The sequence below is a fragment of the Mustela nigripes genome, unplaced genomic scaffold (genome assembly GCF_022355385.1).
Source record: "Mustela nigripes isolate SB6536 unplaced genomic scaffold, MUSNIG.SB6536 HiC_scaffold_148, whole genome shotgun sequence".
In the NCBI taxonomy this organism is placed as follows: domain Eukaryota; kingdom Metazoa; phylum Chordata; class Mammalia; order Carnivora; family Mustelidae; genus Mustela; species Mustela nigripes.
Window position 1 is genome coordinate 10190697 of NW_026739562.1, and position 9011 is coordinate 10199707.

Genomic DNA, 9011 nt, shown 5'->3' on the forward strand with positions numbered 1-9011 from the left:
ATTTAGCCCATTTGCATTGAGTGTGATTATTGATAGAAACGTTTTTACTGACATCGTCTTACCTTTGCAGTCTTTCTTTCTGTAGATTGTCTCTATATTTCTGTTCAATGCTATTCTTAGGATTTTTCCTCTTTTATAGAACCCCCCTAATATTTCCTGCAGTGTTGGCTTGGTGGTTGCATAGTCTTTTAAGCATTTCCGGTCTTGGAAACTCCTTATCTCTCCATCCATTTTGAATGTCAGTCTTGCTGGATAAAGTATTCTTGGCTGCATGTTCTTCTCATTCAGTGCCCTGAATATATCTTGCCAGCCCTTTCTGGCTTGCCAGGTCTCTGTGGACAGGTCTGATGTTATTCTAATGGGCTTTCCTCTGTAAGTAAGGAGCCTCTTTGTCCTAGCGACTTTCAAGAGATTATACCTACAGTTATGATTCGTCAATTTTACTATAAGGTGCCTTGATGGTTTTTTGGAATGTATAATCTTGGGTGGAGACCGTTCAGCCTCTAGTACATGAACGCTGGTTCCATTCGTGAGATTGGGAAAATTTTCATGAAGAACTTGTTTCACTATATCTTCTAGACTTCTTTCTTTCTCCTCCCCGTCAGGGATTCCAATAATTCTGACTTTGGAACGTTTAATGGTATCATTTATTTCCCTGATTCTGTTTTTGTGGTTTCTAAGCTGTTTGTTCCAGGCTTCCTCCTGATCCTTTCTTTCTATCTGTTTGTCTTCCAGATCACTAATTCTTTCTTCTGTCTAAGGTACTCTAGCTTTGAGAGAATTTAGGTTAGTTTGGAACTCATTGAGAGCATTGTGAACCTCAGCCCTGGTAGCTTTTAGCTCAGCCCTAACATTGTGAACATCATCTCTGGTCGCTTTCAGCTGGGCCCTAATCAATTCCGTTTGGTCATCCATGGCTTTTTCCAACGTAGGTATTGCCTGGATAATTGTTAGCCTGAATTCTCTTTCCGACATATTGTCTATGTTGATAGCCATTAGCTCTGTTGCAGAAGGTCCATCCTCTATATTTTCCTTCTTTTGGCATTCCTCCTCGTAGTCATTTTGGTGAGAGATGACTGAACAGATGTAGCTGGATGTATCAACTGTGGTGCAGTCAAGGTGCACCCTGGAACACTTCTGAGCAATCAAGATTCCCCACCCAAACGAGAGACAAAAGAAAAGAAAAAGAAAAAGAGAGAGAGAGAAAGACAGGAAAGAAAGGGAAGATGAAAGAGAAGGTTCAGCCCAAATGGGCCCCAATGTAAGATTTATGATGTAGATAAACAAAAAGAGACAAACAAAAAGACTGATAAAAGTATATGACAAGAGAAAAAAATATATATGCAAATAAAGGAAGAACCTGTTCAAAAAGAACCCCAAGTTTAAGGTTTATATACTATCAGTACAAACACAAACACACAGAAATAGTGGTGGAAGAAAAAGTTGTAAGAGTGGTTATAAATTTTCAGTGTGGGCAAGGAAGTTTGTTTTGATTCTTGCTGGATGTATCTTGATATCTTTGTTAAATACTCAACTTTCCTAAGATAAAGGGGGATTAAAAATTGGTTTACCTCTAGGGGTAGTATTGATTGGGGAAAGGGGATTACTTTGAAGTTTAACTCTATATGAATATTGGAAAATAAAAATAAAAAGGAATAAGCTAGACTAAACTAAACTAAAATAAAAAAAGAAATTAAAAAACTAGAAATGTAAAAGAAAAACATAGGTGTATGTATCAAAAATTTCAGGTTAGAAGGTTATTATGGAATTTGACGTACTGGACTGCTCACTGTGATGGTAAATAGGTTAAAAAAATTATCTATGTATAAAAAAAAAAGAACCAGAATAGTGGGAATGAGTGAAAAATAAAAGTTTTCCTATGAAGTAGTGGTGGTTGTTCTCTTGTCATCCTTTTTTTTTTTTTTTTCCTTTCTTGGTTTGTTTTCTGGGGGAGGGGACTGCCACATGGGGTTTCAGTCAAGATGTTCCCTGAGTTAAGTCCTCCAGCCCCCCTCAAGTGGGTGGTCTCTGAGGAAACTGGTTTTTTCCAGGCGTTTGTTCTCTGGCGGTTTTTATGTTTGTTCACTTTTTTTTCTCACCTTGACTGCTTTTGATGGTTTTTGTAGTTTTAGAGGAAAACAAACTGCGCCCTGACCTCCCTCTCAGAAAGAAGCCTCAGTCTGGCTGCAGAGCCCAAAAAAGTTCCCCCTTGGCTGCTGGCAGAGCAGGTTCCGAGTCGCGGTCCATGGGGACGCAGGATCTTTTGCTTGTACTCAAAGCCATGGCACCTGTGGCTGTCTGGGCAGCTCCAGACCACCAGAGAGGTTCTAAGCAGCAATCTCACACTAAGATTTTCCTGCTGGCCTGGGCTGGGAGTGCCTGGTCTTTCTGGGTCTAAGAGCGCCCGGCTTGCGTGCACCTCTTTCACGGGAGCCTGTGGGTCACACGCGGGTCTCAGGCTCTGAGAACAGGGTGCAGGTCTGAAAACACCAGGCTGGGCCTTTGTGCACCTCTCTGTGTGGAGAGTTTAGTGCATGCGTCTTAGGCTCTGAAACAATGGCGTGTATCAAACAGCTCCAGCTGGGCCTTTGTACCTGTCTCAGGGGCACGTGCATCTCAGGCTCTATAGCAGGGCTTGCGCGTTCTGCCATCTGGTGTGGCTCCCATCCTCTCACAGGAGCCGGACCCCACGTGTTCTCGGGCATGCTGGCAGCTTAGGGACCAAGACCTAGTTTCTCCACCGCACTCTCTCTGGCTCAGCGCCAGGGGAGGCTGTCCTGGGACCAGGGACTTAAGCCCCTGTCCCTAGCCACCCTGATTCCCACAACCCCCCCCCCCCCCCCGCTATCCTTTGCTCTTTTGGAGTGCTTTCAACCAGTCTCCAAGTTAATGCTGGTCCCCAGATGCAGGGCACTCTCGCTCGTATTGGGGGTATTACTATCCAACCGGTCGCCTCTGGTGGCTCCCTCCCCCTTTTGTTTATCTTCCCATATCAGTCCGCTGGTCCCACACCGCTTTACCTGCCCACTGGCATCTTCTGCCTCTGTAGAGATCCGGAGGTGTATAATTCTGATCTCAGGCTGATTTTATGGGTGATCAGAGTTCTTTGGTAGGTAATCAGCTAACTTTAGGGTACAGGTTGAAAAGGTGCCTCCTTCTACTTCCCCGCTATCTTGTCCCCCCTCAGGGAAGAATTTAAATGGGTGTTTGTTCCAAGTCCAAGGAGGGAGGGAGGCTCTGACCTCTCACCTCCTGAGGATTAGAATTAGAAGCTTCAACAAAATGTTAGGCAGTCCAATTTATCATTTCTCTCTTGTGGCCATGGCATCTGTGACCAAGGGTGTTGGGGAGAGCCAGCTGGACTGGGCTAGCCAGCCCCTCTATTGACTGTGTTAAGAGGTGATCTCAGGGTCTGAGGTGTAAGGAACAGAATGTTCTAGTCAGGGAGGTATGGGTGCCAGAGCCAGTCAGAGTCTATCAAATAGCCTTTATAATAGCCTGCTCACAGAGCTCTATAGGGGATTGAGCAAGATAACACAGGAAAACATTTAAGCCAGTAAAAACCTGCTATTCTAATGCGGATGCCCCAAGGATAGACACATGCAGGCTGGAGAAAGCACTCTTGATAATAGAAATCTGAATCATGCTGAAGAGAGTGAGTTTTGCTGGCTCTTCTCTTTGCTACTTGTGTGACTTTGGACAAGTTCCTCAGCTTCCTTATACCTGAGTTCCCACATCTATAGAAAAGGAGTGATAATGGTACTGATCATGGTACTGCTGTAGGGGTTCTGGGAGGTAAACGTGTGAAGTGCTGGAATGGTGCTTAGCATAGAACTAAAGCTCACTGCTGCCTTCCTCAAAGCTCATGGTGTGAACATTATGGGTTTCTGACAGGAATTCTCTCTCTCTCTCTCTCTCTCTATATATATATATATATATATATATACACACACACACACACCATCACACATATGTACATACAAACATGTGATATCTATATATACACGTATGAATAAATAGATAATAAATTTACTCTTTTCATTGCTAGAATCTGTATACATACAGAAAGGAGAGAAGAACATTTTAAGCTATCAAATACTGATTCATAAGTCATTATTATTCTAACAATCTTTCTATGAATATTTGATCTTGTCATCACCAAAATGCTGACAGTGAAGTTGGGCGTCCCTGAGAAGGTTGTAGGAATAAAGGAAATGTAAACACAATGGGAAGTGACAAATAATAAATTTATATCATCCTGCTAAGTATGGTATTTCATATAATTCTCATATAATCCCATGAGGAAGGTATTGCTAATTCTTTTTTATGTCTAAAGAAGTCAATGTTCACTGTGAGCATCATTTGGTCAAGACCAGAGAAGCTAATATTGGTAGTTTTGGATTTAAATCTTTGGATTTATAAGCCTGAGCTCTAACAATTAAGCTGTGGTAGCAGTTAGACTCTGGTTCTGTGATGTGTCTCAGGCACTAGGAATGATATGCTGGGTGAGGGGTTGCTGATTCAGACCCTGGGGGATTTGTAGAGTCTCTAGTTCTCCCAGCAGGGGCAGGCAGGACACACTCCTCAGACAGAACCTACGTGCAGCTGTGACAATGAGGAAAACCACAGAGAAAGGAGGACAGGTTTTATCTTCCTTTCTTACATTTGGCTCCAATCTGGGAGATCTGCCTAGGCATAATCTTGGAAGTTTGGTTTCTGGAAATTTCCTGATCCCTGCAGAGGAGAAGGAAGACCAAGCAGATGTTCAGACTGAGGAGTAGGGATATCTCTTTGTGCATGGGATGTTGCATGGGTTCCCAGAGAAATAACACATCAAACCATGAGACTGGGTCTGATAGTGAGTTCTTCTATTAACAAGATTCTGTGTATACCAGTTCATGTATGATAGCTTGAAAAAGAGCCCTAAATAAATTGGTGTTTTTGTTCTTGGTGCTGTAGTAAATAGAATCAATTCTTTAATTTCCCTTTCTATATTTTCATTGTTAGTGTGTAAGAAAGCAACCGATTTTTGTGCATTGATTTTATATCCTGCCATATTATCCAATTGCTATATGAGTTCTAGTCATTTGGGGGTGGAGTCTTTTGTGGTTCTTCTCTCTTCTCTTATTGATTTGTTCTATCACATCGATTGATTGCGAATGTTGAACCACCCTTACATCCCAGGGATAAATCAAAACCACATTGAGATAACACCTTATACCAGTTAGCATGGCCAAAATTAACAAGACAGAAAACAAGTGTTGGAGCAGATTTAGGGAAAGGGGAACCATCTTACACTGGTGTTGGGAATGCAAGTTGTTGCAGCCACTTTGGAAAACAGTGTGGACATGTCTTAAGAATTTAAAAATAGAGTTATCATCTGACCCTGCAATTGAACTACTGGGTATTTACCCAAAGATGCAGATGTAGTGAAATGAAGGGCCATCTCTACCCCAATGTTCCGATCAGCCATAGCCACGATCACCAAACTGTGGAAGGAGCCAAGATGCCCTTCAGTAGTTGAATGGATAAAAAAGATATGGGCCATATGTACAATGGAATATTATGGCTCCATCAGACAGGATGCATACCCAACTTTTGCATCAACATGGATGGGACTGGAAGAGATTATGCTGAGTGAAATAAGTCAAGCAGAGACAGTCAATTATCATACAGTTTCACTTACTTGTGGAACATGATGAATAATAGAGGTCTTTAGGAGAAGGAAAGGAAAAGTGAATTGGGGGCATAAGAGAGGGAGAAGAAACATGAGAGACTGTGGAATCTGAGAAACAAACGGTAGTTTTTGGTGGGGTGTTAGGTGAGCCTGGTGGTGAGTATTAAAGATGGCACATATTGTATGGAGCACTAGGTGTGGTGCATAAAAAATGAATTGTGGAACACTGAAAAAGAAATGAAATTTAGAAACACTGGTGTTATTGGGAAGAATACTGAAAGACTGCATATAAAAATCATCCAATGATTGTGTTATTGCATTTTTTGGGAGAGAATTTTCCTGAAATATTTGAGAGAAATTTTTGCATTTTCTACTACTGTGATACTATTGGGTAGTATTTATTGAATCTTGGCTAAACTGTGTGATCTCATCTAAGTTACTCACCTTCCCCATGTCTGTTTCCTTTTCTACAAAATAGAGACAATATTATTTCATAGAATTGTTACAAGAATGAAATTAGTCACTGAGTGGGACATCAGCTTGAGGGTGAGTATTTTTAGGGATGGAAGAAACTTGATCATGTTGAAATTCTGGTGGGATAGAACTAAGAGGGAAGGGCAGAGAAAGAGAGATTGATTGCAGATGTAGGGAGAGCAGTCAGTGGAGGCACAATAGGTGTGGAAGGCACTGTTGCCCACAGAGTGATCATTTCCTAGCTTCTTTGTTTCTAAGGAAGCTGCATTTCTTCAGGTATTAGGTGGCCAGGTGTTTGGGGGAAAGTGTGACTCCACTTTGGAGTAGTCTAAAGCAATTATGATAATGCTCTCCTCTTTTCAGGGACCAATTTAAGGATAGGAATCTGACATAATTTTGGCCAATGAGACAAGAGAAAAAGTGTGGGTTTTCTTCAGGGTGATGCTTCTCTGTTCCTAAAAAGAGAATCATGAGAAAAATTTCTGTTTATTGAGTAATGACTTCTGTCATGGATGCTGGATTTGCCACCCAGAGGTGCGTTAGTGGGCTTTTGAACTGGAAAGTTACCTCAAAAGCCAGGGAGAGCACCCAGTTTATGAGATGATTGTTAGCTTGTTATTGGACTTAATTTGAAACTCCTTTTATTTCTGCTTAAGTATGTAACATTATTTTGAGATTGAAATAAGTCCTAGGTTATATCAGATAATCATTCTGGTAAGGAGGGAAATGAGCAGAATGTTTCTTTATTAAATAAAAATGTAAGTATAGAATTTGTGAAAGAAGGAACCCATTGCACACATGAACAAATGTCTGCCTTGCCTTTGAGCCCCACCTTAGATCTTCTTGAGGTCTTATTATCTACCCTCACAGCTGAATGGGTCCTTCCCTATGAACAGCTTTTGGAAATGCCTAATCAGTTTGGTGTGTAAATGGTAGCTTCAGTGTGAAGAGCCATCATTCAGCCTAGAAAGTAGCTGCATAGAAGCCTATTAATTGAAGAGGAAATGATAAATCCGCTCAGTGTTTTAAGAGTGGTATTTCTTATGGTAACAGAAGAGCTGGATTATAACTATAATGATAAAGTATGGCTTTTCTTAGGTCTGGGCAATAGTCAATGGACTAGCAATTAAGTGTGTAACAGGCAACATGGATGACTGGAGGATGTGTGAAGCCCAGGGTTATATGAAATATAGGGTCAAGTGAAAATTCAATAGCAGGAAGCAATTGCTAGAAAGGGTGCCATTCAATAAATAATAATGTAACTCTTATTTGGTTTATTACTTGTTTAACTGGTAGTGTTAATTTGATTTCAACAAATTCTATAATACTGATATTGATGATCAAATGTATTATGAAATTGAAGTAACATCTCCCATGATGGCCATACAATGAAATATGGTTGCTTAGGGGATGAATTAGAATTGGTTAACAATTAAGTATTACACTGAATCAATATATTAATTCTTTTTATAAAATTTTAATTTCAGTAGTGGGAGGAGATAAAGTTGTTATCCAACTTTGACATTGTGCTTGTTTGTGAATAAGTTTGTGGTGGAATATTTGGTTAGCTGAAATCCTTCTTTAAACAAAACCCATCTCTCATTTGATGATAGATGAGATTAGCACTTTGCACTTGGTCTATTTTTCTCCCTGTTCTGTAAGTGGTGCAAAATACACACGAGAAGGAGTGATTATGTGTGATTTAGTCTTGAGCAAGGGTCAGAGGGTGGACTGTGTAAGAAAGAGTTTTACACAACTAATGAAGCATTGAACACTACAACAAAAACTTATGATGTACTATATGCTGGCTAACTGAAAATAATAATAATAGTAAAAAAAGGAAAGTGTTATTTTCTTACTGAGCATGAAAGTCTTATTTCTGGTTATATAGGGCTTTGACCCTTGGCTAGGATAAGACCTGTGGAATTTCTGATGTGTTTTTTAAAGTTCCAAACTCTGCTGATTACCCGAAGAATCATTTTCTTAAAATGAATTAAATGCCTGATGACTTCTACTTGGCATAACTGACTTGACTAACAGGACATAAATACCTCATAGCAAACTTGGTCCCTGTAGTTTCCTGAATCCCAGACTTAATCTCATGCTGTTCTTGGTGGTTCGACTGGAGATGAAACTTGTTTGTCTGTGTGAACAAAGACCCCTGAGAAGTTGTTTGGACATCTTGTCCATCTTCAGTGTGTGCCTGTACTCGGTTTCTCAGTTCACAGTATCGATGCTCTTAAAAAAAAATTTATGTGATTATGCTTTTGGATTTTTTGTGAGTCCTTTCAAATATGAAAAATTGTACAATCTTTGCAGTTGCTCTGTACACTAGAAGTATTTTTATGTTTAGTAGGATAACATGAGAGAGAAATGATGCAATTCCACAATTTTATATCTTCACCATTTTGCAACATGTTTCCTTTGTGTTGCCTGATATAGATCATCATTATTTGTATAAGCTTATATGTCCTGAGGGAAGGTAATATTGACGCCCAAGACACAAGATCCTTGGAGTCAAATTTGAAAATATGTATTCCCAAGATATTTTAGGGTGGATCCTAAGGTCCTCTTGACTGCAAATGTAGCACCATTACCAAGCATCAAGGTCAGTCCTTTGATTCTTTTCTTTTTTTTTTTTTAACATATATTTTTATCCCCAGGGGTACAGGTTTACACACTTCACAGCACTCACCAAAGCACATACCCTCCCCAATGTCCATAATCCCACCCCTTTCCCCCAAACCCCCTCCCCCCAGCAACCCTCAGTTTGTTTTGTGAGATTAAGAGTCACTTATGGTTTGTCTCCCTCCCAATCCCATCTTGTTTCATTTATTCTTCTCCTACCCACTTAAGCCCC